General features: G+C 34.7%; 1 protein-coding gene across 18 annotated transcripts in view; it reads right to left on the reverse strand.

Moving 5' to 3' along the window:
* Positions 1-5,428: 5,428 nt before the first annotated feature.
* The window catches only part of Khdrbs2 (KH RNA binding domain containing, signal transduction associated 2), a 585,248-nt gene continuing 571,185 nt past the window's right edge, over positions 5,429-19,491 (reverse strand). For 16 of the 18 annotated variants that reach the window (XM_048805602.1, XM_048805589.1, XM_048805605.1 and 13 more), the window contains 2 exons: positions 16,660-16,736; positions 5,429-5,653 (listed from right to left, as the gene is read on the reverse strand). The gene's annotated coding sequence lies outside the window, so the exon portion shown is untranslated. The remainder of the gene's footprint in view (positions 5,654-16,659; positions 16,737-19,491) is intronic. The other 2 variants (XM_048805601.1, XM_048805594.1) reach the window with 1 other exon arrangement.

Genomic DNA, 19,491 nt, shown 5'->3' on the forward strand with positions numbered 1-19,491 from the left:
TCTATGGCATGTATTGCCACTTAACCAAGCCTGATTCAGCCACTGCCACCTCTCAATGCTCAACCTTCTAGCAACAGATACCAAGTGGACACTTGCGACAATTCAGTCACACTGATGTTGCTCTATTCTGGAAGAATGAGAGGTTCATTTTAGAGGAGCTTATTATGATTATAGGTAATAATTATGGCTTTGACTTTTCTTCCCACAAAGCTTTAGTATACATCACTATCTAGAGGTTTACAAAAAGTTAGATCTACAGATTATGAAATCTGATAACATCCAACAAGGGGAACTACCTCATTACAAATGTGAAGTGAGCCACTCATTGAATCATAAGTCACACCATCCAGAAGCAGCTGGTGTCATAGAACGCTGGAACCACTTTGATGGCAATACTGTGCAAGAATGGATTGTTGTATCAGGACATAAAATATATGCTGTCTCAAAGGTCTAATTAGGAAGAATAAATGAACTCAAGAACCAAGAAGTAGGAAAGGAGTGGCACCACTACCCATCTTCCATTACTCCAGTTACCAAGTTGGGACTTTGTGAGATCCAAATCTGTAAAGGGAGCAGACTTTGTCAAGGGAACAGCAGAGGTCCCATTAAACTACAAGTACAGCTGTCACCTGAGCACTTTACTTTTTGTGTCTAGAAACCAGCAGGTGAGAAGAGGTGTCAACATCTTGGCAGGAGTAATTGTCCCTGATCTCCAGAATGAAGTAAGACTGCTTTTATCACGAGGGGCCAGAGGAGAATATGTGTGGAATTCACATGATCCAGTTGGATATCTTGTGGTAGTCTGTTGTTCAGTTTTAATGGTGACTAGGCCTGTGCAGTTATCTTCCTTGTTTGTTATGATCACTTAGGGTTCAGATCTATCAAGAATGGGCATTGGGGTCACATCATTGGGTAAGCCAGTTACAAGGTTGTAATTTATTCTTCCAACCTTCCTGTTTAAATTTTTTTTTTCAGGACAAGGGATCCACAAGAATGAGGGACTGCTTCTTGAAATACGTGGAGAGACTCAATGAGATACATAAAGGGTGATGTGTGGTGTTCATGGAAGTGCACCACTCAGATATCCCTGCAAGAGAATCTGCTGCAAAAATAGTTGGCAGAGAGTCTCCAGTTGCTGTATTTTTGAGATACACCACAGTGTTCATATAAATCCCATGTTCTTCCTGGGCTATCCCTAGCTCGTAATTGAGCACATCAGAGTTACTAAAGCTGGGAGGTTCCTACCTGACACAGTGCTCTGCTGATAGTCAAACCTCACTTCAGGGCTGTATTTCTCTCCCTACCCAGCCTTCCTTTCTTCCTTCACACCTTTCAGAGATGCCAGACTTACATCAGAAGCTGAAGGCTTTTCCTGCTTCTTCTCTCCTTCATAATCCTCTTCAGGCTTTCTTTCCAGTAAATCATTTGCATATCTATTTCTACCTTGGATCTGCTTCTCACAAGATTCAAAATGATACCTTAGATAATGTCTATGGAAGCTCTCACCATTGACCAAAACTAAGCATTCTAACGTGTTACAGAAATTGTTCATATCTTAAGTTACTTTCTCATACTTCTAAACCATGGAATCATAAATATTTTTGTATGCATGCAGGTCTGATTATGTAAACAAAAGGAAATAATTATCTCTTATTAAATAAATTATATTTATTCATTTGAAATAAGAGAAGATTTATTTATACTACTTGCAATATTTACACCATTTGTTATAGAAGTAAAGAGAAACCAAGTTCAAATATAATGTTTTAGATTTCATAATATATCCCATTTCTGCTTAAAAGAAAAAAAGTAAGCCAATGAGGTAGTGCACTCCTATAATTCCGTAGATTCTGGAGGCTGAGGCAGGAGGATTGCAAATTCAAGGCCAACCTCAGGAGCTTATCAAGGCAATAAGGACTTAGCAAGTCCCTGGCTCAAAAGAAAATATTAAAAAGTGGCTGGGAGCATGGCTCAGTGCATAAACACCCCTGACACCCCTGGGGTCAATCTCTGGGGGCCAGGGGGAGACAGAGAGAGAGAGAGAGAGAGAGAGAGAGAGAGAGAGAGAGAGAGAAGAGAGAACTCTTTTTAATGTGGATAAAATCATCTTTAAAGGCAAATAATTGTAGGTATTATTGCAGGTACAAAGGGTGGATTGGTGGGACTTTTACTGTTCTTATCTGATAGCTGTAGTAATTTGTGATAATGAATCGAAATGAAATGTCATACCGAGTAATTATAGCTAAGTTTATACGTGTAGTGATAGAGAAAATACAAGGAGTATTATTAATGTTCATCACTTTTGCATTTGCCCCAAAAGAATGAAGTATTTAAGTCATTGCTATGTTAACTTTGGATTTACATATTTTTTTTAGATCACAATTTCTTTAGGGATTGTTTTATATGCTTGAAAAGGATATATATTTTAGACATCTGGTTAAGAAAAAAAATGCAAAAAGAGTTGTTTCTATTCAATATAATGTTTGTATCATGCTGAGTTGATTTCTTTAGAAAAATGTGCTGTTTGGGTGGTCTTTTCCATGCACACTCTCTTGTCAAGTACTATGCCTGTAACTGCAGTCCCAGCTGGGTAGACACGAATGCTAAACTACACTACCTGACCTTTTACTTTGTGGTCAAATCTGTGCATCTAGTCCTCATTTTTCCTTTCTTCAGCTTCTTTGGAGTCCCAACTGACTACCTAGAGTTACTTCCATTCATTCCGTTATATAATAAAGAACATGGCTATTCTTTATCCTCTTGGGAGGGAGCTCTAAATCCTTGAATTTCTCATCATCCTAGTATCTTTGTTATTTACGGTAGTCATAGTGGCCTATACTAGAGTTTATGCTAATGAGATAACTCATGAAAACCTCAAATTGTTTATGTTAATGGGATGAGTCAGGATGGGGATTGGCCAAGTCAGAAAGATCATTCCGGTGATTAGAGGGTTGAGGTTTTAAGCCATGTGGTACCAGCCTGAGAAACGGGCTGGAGATTGAATTAACCTTTGTGACAGATGATTCAACCAATCATGCCTATATAATGAAAACTTTGTATAAATAAAACTCATAAAAAACTCTGTCTAATGAAGTTCACAACAGGCTTTTGGTTGGTGATATACAGATGTGCCAGGAGGATGATCCATTCTCAAGATGTAGAAACTTCATGTGTGGAATCTTAGCTCTCACTCTGTGTCTTTATTTATTTAGCTGGTCCTTATTTTTACCTTTTATAACAAAACTGAAATATAAATGTAGTGCTTTTTTGAATTCTTGAAGTTGTTCTATTGAATTCTAAATATGAAGGGTGTACCCTTAACATAACTTTGACCTAAGCTAAAGTTTGACTTGTTAGTGTCAGGAATTGCATTGCATACTCTTTACCCTCTAAAGCATAATCATTCTTTCCTAAAACCAACCATCTTATTTGCTGAACTTCCAATTTCTCCTTTCTATGTAAACTTCTCAGGCAAATCCCTTAGTTGATGTTCATGATCATGTGTGTAACCATTTTGCCTGTACTGTTTCAATACTGTTTCAACTGGTTTCTCTTCATTGAATCTATTCTGTATTTCTGAGTCGAATTAATCTCTTACCCTCCCTGCATACTCAAATATGTCTTTCAGAGATGTCTGTTTATAGTCCACAATAATATCTCTGAAGTAGTATATACTCATTTATTTGTTAAATAAACGTCTTCCTGACAACCAAATTCCATATCTCTGAGGAACTCCCACAAGTTGGCCCCACACAACTCTTCAACCCTGTGTCATCTTACTAACATATATATTTTGCTACAAACCAATTATTTTACTCATCATCAGCTGCAGCATTATTACCAACAAACAATAAGAATCCATCCCTATTCCACAGAACAAATTGTGCATTTCTAAAATTCTTTTTCTGCTTTGCTTGCCTGTACTCCGATTTTCTGTGGGTCATTTTGGACTTCCCATTTTCTTAAAAATTCTCTCACCTGAGTTTTTGTAGCACATATCATATGCACATTATATGTGGTGCATACATTCTCATTTAACTCCTAGAGTCTAAACCACCTTGAATTTTAATCTACTTTTTATTCTTCCAGGTCCTTTTGAGAACTCTACCATGGACTTTTGAAGACAGGCAAATAAAAATTTTAGGATCTCAAGGACTAACATATGTAAAAGGTGCATAAACATTTCAGTTTTGCTGTAGGTTTTCTTTTATTCTATCTAATTAGCAAGAGCTCTAAAAAATGAAGATGATAAAAACACTGTAACTACTAATTCTGAAGGGGTTCTAATCAATCAGATAAGTTAAATGTCTTTAAAATTTTAACCATTATCCTGTTTATTGCCACAATGATAACAAATTTTTAATACCGATATTAATATACTAGTCATGTGTGATTTTTTTCACTTAATTGTCCTAATCCAAACTTTTCCCATTTATGTTTCCAAAGACAAGTATTTCCACCATAGAAACAAGAAAAAACACACATTTCAGGATAATGGGGTGGCCTTCACTATTTCCAAGCAGGGAAGGAGTTGTGTCCCAAATATTATTTGAGAAATATGACACTGCCTGGCAGCTTTGTAAATCATTACTTTGACATATACTAATATGCTCATAAGTAATTGAAGACTGACTATTGGCATTAAGTTTATCATTTTGTGGCAAAGAAGAAAAATAGGACACTGGTCTCACTGACAAAGAAGGACATACAATTCAATAATTACTTAATAGACACATACCTTGGGCAAAAATGTCCTTTATAAAAGAAAAAAAAAACTTTTCTAATGATCCAATCCTGGAGATAGCTGCAGGGAAATTACTTAAGTCTTTTGGGCAAATAGTTCTGGGGCTTTACATCTACATTTGTTTTAAAAATGTTTATATGGTCTGGACCTGACCAATCAATAATAATACTGAAAGAGTATAATGTTATAAAGCTGAATTTTAAAGTGCAGAGCGTGTAAACTGTGAATAGAGACAAATGTGTTTGAAAATAAAGATGAAGTGAATAGCGAAAATTTACTTCTCTGAAAAGCTTTATCTGATAAATTCCAAATTTCCTTCTGAGAGACCACATTATTTTTACTTACTGTCAATGGAAATACAGTTTTACAGATCTCGCTTTGTCAAATATAATCTTGCAGTTGTTCTATATTCCTACACCTGAGTTAGTGGTTTCTCTCAAATAGTATTTTCAATCATTTACAGGTTTGTGAGTCAATACCTATTTTAAAATGCTCAGTTGAAAAATTTTAAATTAACTCCTATGCACTCAAAGGGATTGCAAAACTATGTACTGATATAATAGTCTATAAAAGGACACAGTGACTGTAAATGTAATGATTTTTATTTCCTTACTCCTGCCTCTTATATTAGTTATTATATTGAATTTGTAAGAAATCAGAATAATAGAATTGTAGACATGTACATATTTTAAACACTATTTATTTAAAAAATTTACAGGTTTATGATAGGTTTTCACTGAAGACCACAGGTAAATCAAAGTTGACTTCTGTTTGAGCCAATGAACACGTTTTGCAGGTGAAGTTAAAAACAGGTGAATGATTGCATTTGTGGTGAAGACCCCACTCCAATGCTTTCCATGGTTCCAGTGTCTTCCGTGGTGAGCAGGATTGCTTTTTGGAGGAAAGTATCTGAAACCAAATGAGATGTACATAGATTGAGAATGGCTTCCCGGAAAATTTCTCACATAAAATGAAGGCTATATTAGTACAACAGTGTGGATGTCCTGATGCCTGGACTGAGGAAACCACAGGGTAGCTGCAAATGGAGTGAGGTTTCTATCTCTTAAGATGCTAAGTGCCCAGGCAAAAGAGGCAAGAGTGGTGAGCAGGGAATAGATTTTATCCTGTCACCAAGAGAGACAAGCTTAAGCTCAAATATAGGGCATGCAAACTGTCCCAAAGATGAAATTGTAAGAGTTTGGTACACATTTCTAGGGCTGAGTTGAGTGGTTAACCCTCGTGTGAGGATTCTGCATACAATTCCCATTTCTCTCTTGATTCTGTGGCTTTTGAGATTCATTAGGGAGAGAAAGGCTTGCTTTGGAAACAAATGGTTTTAAAACTCAGGTTGGGATTGTAAAGTTACATCTCTCCCTTTCATTTATGAACATTTGTCAATTTCCAAGGAAGTTTAATTTTGATCCATGTTTTGGAAGAGGGAAGAAAAATCATAAGGAGCTAAAGGAAAAGCAGCATATTACCTACAAGAGATATATCATTGTTAGCATCAGACATATCTTACTTAAGCCAGGTGTGGTGGCATGTTCCTTTAATCCTGGTGACTCTGGAGGCTGAGGCAAGAGGACTACAGATTCAAAGACAGCCTGGGCAAATTAGTGAGACCCTGTCTTGAAATAAAATAATACAAAGAACTAGCAAAGTGGCTCAATGATAAAGCACACCTGAGTCCAATCCCTAGTACCAAACAAAACAATTTAAAAAAAAAAGGAAAGAAAGGGGGAAAAAAGAAATACCTACTTAATTGAGGAAATGTCATTCATTCAATAATCATTTTATGAACATTTCCTATACGCCAAAACAATGTTAGGTATTAGAGTGACAAGGACAAATAGGTCTAGTTTCTGTCTCAAAAAAACTTACATTCTAATGGGAGTCATGGACAAATAAGCAAAAATAATAATACAGTATGTTACATTCTCTACTGTGTTTGCTGGAAGTACTATGAGAAAATTTCTTGGAAAATTGGAAGAGCAAGGAAGAAGGATCAGAAAATATTTTCAAAAAAGTAGTATATAAGTCTAAATATCATATATATGTATACACACACACACATATATACGATTTTAAGTTTGAATGTATAAATGGCTATGTGTTGAATTATGACAGGTATTCAAAGGTAAGTTAGTACTAGGTTTGAAAGATCAAATGGAAATTCTAGTTTCATGGGGAGATGGTTTAAATTTTTAAGCTAGGAGCAACAATACAGCAGATATTCTTTTTAGGCTTTCTGTCAGCCATGCAATTAGGAGAAAGGGGTGGTAAATTTGTAGTTTGTTTTGTTCAATAACTAAAGCGTATGGCAATGGGGAATCTAGGAGGGTGATCTTGGGAAAAGCTCAGTGGGTCACAATGTGAATCTTGATTCAAAGTTTGTCTCAAATGATTTTTCCTCAGAATGGTCTTTTGAATGAAAGTAGAAAAGAAGGCCCTAATCACAAGAGCACCCAATACGATTACTGGTTCAGACTATGTATGAAACTCTCTTGAGGTGGAAATATAGTTGTGAAAGTGACATAGAAATAGAAGAAGGTAAAAGCTGATTCTCAGATGAAGGTATTAGTGTTTACCTACATGCCCAGGTATTTCATGCTGCTGCTGTTTTAATCAGTATTATTCAAGTTCTAAAAGAAGACAGGAATGACTATGAGAAAGAACAGGCCTCATATGTGAGCATAGTCAATATAAATTTGTATATTAAAATAAATTTTAATATACCTAAGTACCATTTTAATACCAAATAGTCTTTAGAGGAAAGTGACATGTAGCATGTAGAACTGTCCTGGTCATGAGGCAAAGAAGAAAGAAAACAATGATTAAATTGCCTTCCGGGCATTGTGCTAGGCACTTTATTAGAATAAAAATACTTCTTGAATTAGAATGTGCACATATCATAATTTCTCATTTTAGTTGAGAGGATTAACAGAATGGCATCAGTTCATCCTAACAATAAAGCCATAACATAAGCAATTTTGAAAAATAATTTCAAATTCACAAAGTCAAAGTTCAGATAAAATTAAAAACTTATAGGGAGTTGGCTGTAAATAGAATATTTTTGAGTGTTTATATTTTCTACCTTTGATAAATGTAGCTCTGCTAATGCGTATGCTTTAGGTTCAGTCCTATGGAGATTGTCACTTTTGATCTCCCTGATCTCTACTTTCCTGACAGGGACATTTGAACATTTTTCTCAAGGATAAATCACCTCAAATTTATCACTGCCAAAGAAAATTAACAAAGCCGATATCTTGTAGATCTCAGGTCACAATAATTGTCTCCATACTCGGAGGGCAGTGTGCAATTACACAAATATAAATGAAAACCAATATTCTCCTTCCTTAAACATCCTAATTTATCTCTCAGTTATCTTTTCTGAAGTATTCATGACTTGAGTTAAAAAAAAAAAGCAGTAACGGCCTACTTATACCAAAATAAATTACCCTTTGATATCCAGTACAGCAACCTAGCATTTGAGAAAAACAGAACTTCACAATAGCTTAATATATTCAGAATTTGACAAAGTATGACCTATTTACTGAAGCAGAAAATGCACCACAGGTTTTTCAACATTTCTTTCTTTCTTTTTTTTTAATTCTAAAAGCAGATAAATCATATTTACCAATGAAAGAAAAGAACTGCTTTTAGACTTACTTATCCAGGGAAAAATAGGAAGAGAAATAGAGGGGGGAAGACACAGAAATTTTGACTCAGAAATTTACTCCTAAGATATAAAATGTGGTGGATTTTAAAAGATTTCCTGATAATGTCAAAATATGAGAAACTTCTGATGAACTTATATAAAGGAAAATAGTAATTACAGCAGATCTGTTTTATATACTATGGGACAGTTTATGGAAGCCACATGTTCATGTTGCCATTTTTCATAGAAGACATATTTTTTTTTGTCAGAATTTTCAATATGCTTGAAAAAGGAATATCATATAAAACCCGTGCTCTGGCTTAGACATTCTCCTGAGTGCTCATCTGTATGGTGGCACTTTTACACATAGCGATTTAATTTTCTCTAGAGTAAGTACAAGAAAGAGGGGAAAAACCCGTGGCAAATATGGGCAATTCATTATAAAAATAAGTATATAATAAAACAACAATAGCCAGGCACAGTGGTACACTCCTGTAATAGGAGTGGCTTGGGACAGGGATGAAGGAGAATTGCAAGTTCAAAGCCAGCCTTAGCAACTTATTGAGGACCTAAGCTACATATCAAAACCCTGTCTTAAAATGAAATATAAAAAGGGCTGGGGATGTGGCTCAGTGGTTAAGCATCCCAGGGATCAATCCCTGGTGCCAAATAAACAATAAAACAATATATTGCATATTTCAGAAAGGTAGAATAAAGTATTTTGAGTTTTCATCAAGAAGCAATGATAGACCAGGCATGGTGGCACCCACCAAAATCCTAGCAGTCGTGAGGTTGACACAGGAGGATCACAAGTTCAAAGCCAGCCTCAGCAATGGCAAGGTGCTAAGGAAGTCAGTGAGACCCTATCTCTAAATAAAATTCAAAATAGGGCCGGGATGTAGCTCAGTAGTTGAGTGCCCCTGAGTTCAATCCCTGGTACACCCTCCCCCCAAAAAACAAGCAATGATAAATATGTGAGGAGATAAAAATGTTTAACATGATCTAAATATTACACAATATAGACATGTATGAAAACATCATATAACTCCATTGATATATATCAATTTAGTGTTTTTATATATTAGTTAAAATAAATTTGACTTAAATGAAAAAAGTAAGTTAAGATTTAAAAAGATATTTTAAAAGTGTCAATGACCTACTGCATGTTACGATGAAGGACTTTCATGTCTCAATGCAAAACAACAGAGTATAAATAAATGTATGAATGAGATAACTTTACAGTACTTGTGGTTAAAATAGACTAATAAGAGACCCTGAAAAAAAAAAAAACAGTCAAAACTCCTTGAAATGAGGGATACAATAAATCAAATAAAAAACTCAATAGAAAGCATAACCAACAGACTAGATCACTTGGAAGAAATAACATCAGATAATGAAGACAAAGTGTACAATCTGGAAAATAATGTTGATCACACAGTGAAGAAAGTTAAAGACCATGAGCAGAATATCCAAGAATTATGGGATAGCATCAAAAGACCAAATATAAGAGTTATTGGGATAGAGGAAGGCATAGAGTTTCAAACCATAGGAATGCACAATCTCTTCATTGAGATAATATCAGAAAATTTCCCAAGCATGAAGAATGAATTGGAAAACCAAATATAAGAGGCTTACAGGACACCAAATGTACAAAATTACAACAAATCTACACTAAGGCACATTTTAATGAAAACGCCTAGCAAACAGAATAAAGATAGAATCTTAAAAGCTATAAGAGAGAGGAATCAGATCACATATAGGAGGAGACCAATTAGTATCTCAGCAGATTTTTCAACCCAGACCCTCAAAGCCAGGAGATCATGAAACAACATATACCAAGCTCTGAAAGAAAGTGGATGCCAACCAAGAATCTTATATCCAGCAAAACTAAGCTTTAAATTTGATGATGAAATAAAAATACCTTCCATAATAAACAAAAGTTAAAAGAACTTACAACTAGAAAGCCTGAAGTACAGAACATCCTCAGCCAAATATTCCACAAAGAGGAAATGAAAAACAATGATGAAAATCAGCAGAGGGAGGAATTACACTAAAGGGAAATCTAATCAGAGGAGAAACTAAGTCATGTTAAATACGCAAAATAAACAAAAATGGCTGGGAATACAAATGATGTATCAATAATAACCCTGAATGTTAATGGCCTAAACTCACTGATCAAAAGACATAGATTAACAGATTGGATTAAAAAAAAAAAAAAGACCCAACAATACGCTGCCTTCAAGAGACACATCTCATAGAAAAAGACATTCACAGATTGAAGGTGAAGGGTTGGGAAAAATCATACCACTCACATGGACTGCAGAAGCAAGCAGAGGTTTCCATCTTCATATCAAATAAAGTAGACTTCAAACTAAAGTCAATCAAAAAGGATAAAGGATGTTACATACTTCTCAAGGGAACCATACACCAACAAGACTTAACAATTATATATGCCCCAAACAACGGAGCAGCTATCTTCTTCAAACGAATTCTTCTCAAGTTCAAGAGTCAAACAGACCACAACACAATAATTTTGGGTGATTTTAACATACCTCTTTCATCACTAGATAGATCTTCCAAACAAAAGCTGAACAAAGAAACTATAGAACTTAATAATATAATCAATAACTTAGACTTAACTGACATGTATAGAATATTCCAACCTTCAATGAGAGAATATACTTTCTTCTCAGCAGCACATGGACCCTTCTCTAAAACGGACCACATAATATGCCACAAAGCAACTCTTAGCAAATATAAAAAGTAGAGATACTACCCTGCATTCTATCATATCATAATGGAATGAAATTAGAAATCAATTATAAAATAAGAAATAAAATCCACTCTAATACCTGGAGACTAAATAATATACCGAATGAACAATCGGTTACAAAAGACATCAAGGAGGAGATTAAAAAGTTTTTAGAGGTGAATGAGAACACAGGTACAACATATTGAAATTTCTGGGACACTATGAAAGTAGTTTTAAGAGGAAAGTTCTTTGCGTGGAGTTCATTCCTTAAAAGAAGAAAAAGTCAACAAACAAATGAATTAACACTACATCTCAAAGCCCTAGAAAAAGAAGAACAAATCAACACCAAAAGCAGCAGAAGACAGGAAATAATTAAAATCAGAGCTGAAACCAATGAAATTGAAATAAAAGAAACAATTGAAAAAATGGACAGACCAAAAAGTTTGTTCTTTGAAAAAATAAATAAAATTGACAGATGCTTATCCATGCTAAAGAAAAGAAGGAGGGAGAAAACTCAAACCAATATACACATGATGAAAAAGGAAATATCACAACAGACACTAAAGAAATACATAAGATAATTAGAAATTATTTTGAAAACCTGTACTCCAATGAAATAGAAAATATTGAAGGCATCAACAAATTTCTAGAGTCATATAATTTGTCTAAATTGAATCAGGATGATATAGACAATTTAAACAGATCAATTTCAAGTGACAAAATAGCAGACACCATCAAAAGTCTACCGACCAAGAAAAGCCCAGGACCTGATGGATACATAACCGAGTTCTACAAGACCTTTAAAGAAGAGCTAATACCAATACTCTCCAATTTATTTCAGGAACTGGAAAAAGAGGCAGCACTTCCAAATGCATTCTATGAGGCTAATATCTCTGATTTCAAAACCAGGCAAAGACACATGAAAAAAAGAAAACTTCAGACAAATATCTCTAATGAACATAGATGCAAAAATTCTCAATAAAATGCTGGCAAATCGAATACAAAAACATATCAAAATGATCGTGTACCATGATCAAGTGGAATTCATCCCAGGGATGTAAGGTTGGTTCAGCATATGGAAATCAATAAATGTAATTCATCACATCAATAGACTTAAAGAATCATATGATCATCTCAATAGATGCAGAAAAAGCATTTGACAAAATACAGCACTTTTTAATGTTCAAAACACTAGAAAAACTTGGGATAACAGAAACATATCTCAACATCATAAAGGCTATCTATCTATGCTAAGCCCCAGGCCAACATCATTCTAAATGGAGAAAAATTAAAGGCATTCCCTCTATAAACTGGAACAAGACAGGGATGCCCTCTTTCACCACTTCAATTCAACATAGTTCTTAAACACTGGCCAGAGCAATTAGATAGATGTAAGAAATTAAAGGGATACACATAGGAAAAGAAGAACTCAAATTGCCACTATTTGCTGATAATATGATTCTATACCTGGAAGACCCTAAAAGTTCCACCAGAAAACTCCTAGAACTAGTAAATGAATTCATCAAAGTAGCAGTATATAAAATCAACACCCATAAATCAAAGGCATTTCCATATATCAGTGACAAATCCTCAGAAATGGAAATGAGAAAAACTACCTCATTCTCAATAGCCTCAAATAAAATAAAATAAAATACTTGGGAATCAACTTAAGAAAAGAGTGAAACATCTATATAATGAAAATTAAAGAACCCTAAAGACAGAAATCAAAGAAGACCTTAGAAGATGGAAAGATCTACCTTGCTCTTGGTTAGAATTAGAATAATTCTGCTCTAGGCAGAATTAATATTATCAAATAACCATACTTCCAAAAGAAATATACAGATTCAATGCATTCTAATTAAAATTTCAATGACATTTCTCATAGAAATAGAAAAATCAATCATGAAATTCATCTGGAAAAATAAGAGACCCAGAATAGCTAAGGTAATCCTTAGCCGGAAGAGTGAAGCAGGAGACATCACTATACCAGACCTTAAACTATACTACAGAGCAATAGTAACAAAAAGAGCGTGGTATTGGCACCAAAACAGACTGGTAGACTAATGGTACAGAATAGAGGACACAGAGACTAACTCACAAAACTACAATTATCTTATATTAGACAAAGGTGCCAAGAACATACATTGGAGAAAAGACAGCCTCTTCAACAAATGATGCTGGGAAAACTGGAAATCCATATGCAACAAAATGAAATTAAACCCCTATCTCTCACCATGCACAAAACAAAACTCAAAATGGATCAAGGATTTAGGAATAAACCAGAGACCCTGCGACTAATAAAAGAAAAAGTAGGCCCTAATCTCTCTCCATCATTGGGATTAGGCCCCAACTTCCTTAATAAGACACCTTTGGTGCAAGAATTAAAATGAAGAATCCATAAATGGGTTGGACTCAAACTAAAAAGTTTCTTCTCAGCAAAAGAAATAATCTGTGAGGTGAATAGAAAGCCTACCTCTGAGGAGCAAATTTTTACCCCTCACACATCAGATAGAGCACTAATCTCTAGGGTATATAAAGAACTCAAAAAGCTAAACACCAAAAAAAAAAAAAACAACAAATAACCCAATCAATAAATGGGCCAAGGACCTGAACAGACACTTCTCAGAAGATGATGTACAATCAATCTACAAATATATGAAAAAATGTTAATCATCACTAGCAATTAGAGAAATTCAAATCAAAACCACTCTAAGATTCCATCTCACTCCAGTCAGAATGGCAGTTATTATGAAGATAAACAACAATAAGTGTTGGCGAGGATGTGGGGAAAAAGGTATACTCATACACTGCTGGTGGGACTGCAAATTGGTGCAGCCAATATGGAAAGCAGTATGGAGATTTCTTGGAAAATTAAGAATGGAACAACCATTTAACCCAGCTATCCCTCTCCTCGGTCTATACCCAGAAGGCTTAAAAACAGCATACTACAGGGACACAGACACATCAATGTTTATAGAAGCACAATTCACAATAGCTAAACTGTGGAACCAATCTAGATCCCCTTCAATAGATGAATGAATAAAAAAATGTGGCATATTTACACAATGGAATATTACTCAGCAATAAAAGACAGAATAAAATCATGGCATTTGCAGGTAAATGAATGGAGTTAGAGAGGATAATGCTAAGTGAAGTTAGCCAATCCCCCCCCCCCCAAAAAAAATGTCAAATGTTTTCTTTGATATAAGGAGGCTTATTAATAGTGGGATAGGGAGAGGGAGTGTGGGAGGAATAGAGGAATTCTAGTTAAGGCAGAAGGTTTGGAGGGGAACAGAGGGGGCATGGGGTAATTAATGATGGTGGAATGTGATGATCATTACTATTCAAAGTACATGTATGAAGACACAAATTGGTGTGCATATACTATGTATACAACCAGAGATATAAAAAATTGTGCTCTATATAGGTAATAAGAATTAAAAAAAATAAAATAGACCAATATTTTCACTATGTTTAAATTTTCCTAAAGTTCTTCCATAAAAGGACTTTAATGAAAGAAAACTCATTTATATCATTTAACAATTTTGCAAAGTACCAAAATAGCATATTATTGTAATTAATATAATTAATCTTAAAAAATTCCATATGGTGACCATTATACTGATAAAGTAGAATAATGACTACAAGATTTAATTGTTCAATCACATTTTTATATTTTATACCCCTCCATGCTTTAAGTCAAATTGGGACTGAAATTGAGTTTTCTAATAATCTAATTGTTTTTTCATTTAATTTAGTTCAATATACATTTAAAATTATATAGAAGCATTAAAAAAGTTTTTCAAATGAAATTCCTGTATTCATCACCTATCCCTCCCAATAGCAGGGATTAGATGTGGCTAAAATGACTTGTGTCCATAATGCTGCAGATCAAATGAAGGGGGAAAAATGGTAATAGCTTTTGGGACCCTCAAAACCCACTTCCAGTAGAAAGCCACAAGGGCAAAAATGATCAATAATAGTAGCTATTTGGTTTCATTCATTTCTTTTAATGAACACAGTCATAGCTCACTAAAAGCATTCTTGCAGGACTGGGATGGATTTCAATTCTCTGGTGACTGACAAAAATAGAGCCTTTGATAAAACCTGGAGGTGGGTGCATTGTTCTCTCCTGTCTTTTCCCTGCCCTCTTCTTTAGACCTTGGTGCTGTTTAACTCAGAAACATATGGCATTTTGGTACAGACTGACAAGTAGTTGATCTGCAACTAATGGCTAAATTCTACACATTGCTCTTGATATCATTTATTTTTAGAAAGCATCCAAATACTGTGGATAGTTTTCAACTATGTAAAATCTGGTAAACTTAAGCATAAAGGACTCAAACAAAACAAAACAGGGTCCTGAGCTGGTTTAATCATTTTATTAATATTCAATAGGATCATTTTCATTTCTATAGGCATTGCCCTAGTTTAAGTAAGCATTAATTTGTATCTAATAAAGTGTCACTAATACTGTGGATGCTTAAAAATTGTTTTTGATAAAAGAACAGCATCTAGATTATTATAGCAGCCTCTTATCTCACTTATTTGAGTTTTCAGTTATTACCTATTTTATATCTAACTGCTAGAAAAACTTTTGATTTTCTACCATATTTAATTTCTTGCTTATGAAACTAGAGTTTTTAATTTAACAAAATCAAAATTTCTATGCCTGTAGTTAATTTTTTTCCCCTACCAGTGTCCCTAGGTTCTCAGTTTTTACTCTCTAGATGATCTTTTATTACTTCATTTATTCTGTATCTTTCAAATAGTGCATTTCAATGGTATGATGTCTACCAAATTCAGTCATAATCTCCAAATGCAAGTTTTCAAAATTTCCAAAATAAACATACTAGCTCATTTAAAACAGAATAAAAGCCTTCCATAATTCAAAAATGTTTCTATCTTGTATGTAAGTCAGTGGTAACTTAGGCAAGAATGGAAGAAGAAGTGGGGATAAAGGGAACGTGACTATTACCTGAGCCTCTCTCTTTGAGACTTGTTTCTTTTTAATACCTATTTTAAATATGTTACTCTACAGGAGAGGTTTTAGTGTTCAAAGGCATAGCAAGTCTTTTCAGAGCAAATTAACAGAGTTATTGACCATGAGTAAATTTACTTTACTGCATGTTTTAGTCCTTTAAACGGAGGTTCTCAGGCGTTCTAGAGTGGCTATATATCACATAAATGGAATTATGTTCTGCCCTAATATTTATAACAGCAAATGGGGAAATGCAGTTATAAACTTAGATAAAACTCTTAGAAGTAAATGGGAGAGATAATGAGACTTCCAAATGTCTTCTTCTGTGTGACAACCCTAAAATGTGGATAAATTTTAATTTTAGAACTCTTCATTCAGCAGGTAAGTAGTGAACCCCTTTTCTATCTAAGAGCTTAGAATTTAAATTGAATATTACCTTTAACAAGATTATTCAAAAGTCTGGATTCATCTTGTCTCTATCACTGGAGTGTTATTGTTTGGAATAAAACCATCTTTGGCCTTACCATTACACTTTCCACTTGCTGGAGTACTAGAGAATCTGGGCACATCTGCCAATCAGCTCTATCAAGAAGTGTTCACTCTGAGAAAACAATGCCAACAACAATTTATGACATCAAACATAGAAGCAAATTACAGAATAGAATTCCTTACTTGTTCTTCCCCTTTTCTGACTTCATTCTGAGACATACATAGCCCCAGATATAAACTTCTGCCAAAGTTTGTCCTCAACTGAATCCTATATCTCAATGGACTTATTCTTATTGATCAATCATTCTATCCAGAAATATCACATTAACATTTCTAAAATGATGCTTTATACATTTTCCTTATGTGTTCAAATGACATGTCTATGAAACTAAAAAAAAAAAAAGTACTCCTTGTTTTATATTCAAAGACTTCAATAATTTGATTGCTTTTTACAGTATCAGGCAATTTTTTAAAACTAACCACCTCCCAAACATTAAGTTCTATATATGACTCGTGACCATACTTTATATCTACCCACTGCCTTCCCATCTTAAGTTTAGCCACTTTTTCATTATATTCTTTCCTCCCAAATGCTTTTCTCTTCTCCACTTAGTCACATCAGCCCCCACACCTCTATTAACTGTCCTTGATTTCCTCACCTGGAAGTTGTCTTCATTAGCAAAGTGCATATAGCACTTTCCATCTAATCCAGTGGTTCAAAACAGCAGGCAATTTGTACTAAGTCCTCAGGGGACATTTAGAAATATCTGGAGACATTTTTGGTTCTCAGAATTGAGGAGGTGATGTCTCTCTACCATTAAGAAGTTTCAAGGAACAGCTGATTGAAAATGTCTATAGTATTGCTGCTGAGGATCTTTAAACTAATCCCTTTCTTTATTTCAATCCTGCCCATAATTTTACTTCTATACATATGTGTTGGATCATATATATTAGAATACAAGCCTCTGGAATACTACCACTACATCTTGTGTACAATTTTACTCTCTCTAAAACCTAGCACAAATTCTGGCATATGTGGGCACCCAATAACATGAAAAGGTCTATAATTATGTAGAATAACATGTCCAGTAATTATTAAAGAATGAACATACAGAAAGAAGATAATTACCAATAAAGCGACTAAGTTCAATGTATGCTTTCTTTAATGACTTTGTTGATTTAATTCTGATGTGAGAATATTTTAATAATGAAACTCAATTAGCATTATTCTAGTAAAGAAAATTTGGGGGCTAATATATATTTACAACTGGTAGGAAACATACATATTATAAACATCACTGCATTTTCATAAGAGATGAAAATTTAGAGTTTGAGGTTTGCGTAACTAGTATCCCTATCTCCACTAGAGTCATCTCCCATCTCTCATATGTTGAATTTATTGAGTTGTTGTTTTCTTTACTGTGTTACATTCATTCTTCTTGCTTTATGAAATTTTCCTCAGCTGCTATGTAATAGGTGTTGGTTAAATCAGTTCCAATTTGTTTTCCTCTAAATGGAGAATCTTGGCTGTTGGGCAAAATAAAACATCAAATTATCTTGCCAATTTGCTATAAATATTTGAAAATGATGCTATTGGAGTACATCAACAGTTTTTAAAGTTCCCTTATGAAATGAGCTGATGTAGTTTGCTTGCTAATGAAATATCTAGGTTTACATAATGAACAAGTCTCCCATATAAGGAAAAATGGATGGAGCTAGTTATTTTCTGTTCTAGAGGACAGTGTTCATGCTATTTAGCCTGTCATTTAATATCCTCACAAACCTGTCCCCTACTTATCTTTTAGGCATATCCTTTGCAAATGTTCTTCTTTCACTGAACTATTTTAATAATCCCTTAAAAATATCTCTCTTTTCCCACCACTCAGATTTATGGCTCCCCCTCCCCCAAGTTTTTTGATCGTAAAATGAACTTCCTCTTTAATCCCCTCCCAAACAAACTTCTTGAACTGCTGGTCATTCTAACACATCTATCTCACTGGCTGACTTTCACAACAAAGACTGACCTCATCTTCTTTTTTTTATTGGTTGTTCAAAACATTACAAAGCTCATGACATATCATCTTTCATACATTTGATTCAAGTGGGTTATGAACTCCCATTTTTACCCCAAATACAAATTGCAGAATCACATGGGTTATACATCCACATTTTTATATAATGCCATATTAGTGACTCTTGTATTCTGCTACCTTTCCTATCCCCTACTATCCGCCCTCCCCTCCCCTCCCATCTTCCCTCTCTACCCCATCTGCTGTTGTTCAATTCTCTCCCTTGTTTTTCCCCCCTTTTCCTTCACAAACTCTTATATGTAATTTTGTGTAACATTGAGGGTCTCCTTCCATTTCCATACAATTTCCCTTCTCTCTCCCTTTCCCACCCACCACTCGTCTCTGTTTAATGTTAATCTTTTCCTCATGCTCTTCCTCCCTGCTCTGTTCTTAGTTGCTCTCCTTATATCAAAGAAGACATTTGGCATTTGTTTTTTAAGGATTGGCTAGCTTCACTTAGCATAATCTGCTCTAATGCCATCCATTTCCCTGCAAATTCCATGATTTTGTCATTTTTTAGTGCTGCGTAATACTCCATTGTGTATAAATGCCACATTTTTTTTTTTATCCATTCATCTATTGAAGGGCATCTAGGTTGGTTCCACAGTCTAGCTATTGTGAATTGTGCTGCTATGTTCATTGATGTGGCAGTATCCCTATAGTACGCTCTTTTAAGATCCTCAGGGAACAGTCCGAGAAGGGTCAAATGGTGGTTCCATTCCCAGCTTTCCCAGGAATCTCCATACTGCTTTCCAAATTGGCCGCACCAATTTGCAGTCCCACCAGCAATGTACAAGT

The sequence above is a fragment of the Marmota marmota genome, unplaced genomic scaffold (genome assembly GCF_001458135.2).
Source record: "Marmota marmota marmota unplaced genomic scaffold, marMar, whole genome shotgun sequence".
In the NCBI taxonomy this organism is placed as follows: Eukaryota; Metazoa; Chordata; class Mammalia; order Rodentia; family Sciuridae; genus Marmota; species Marmota marmota.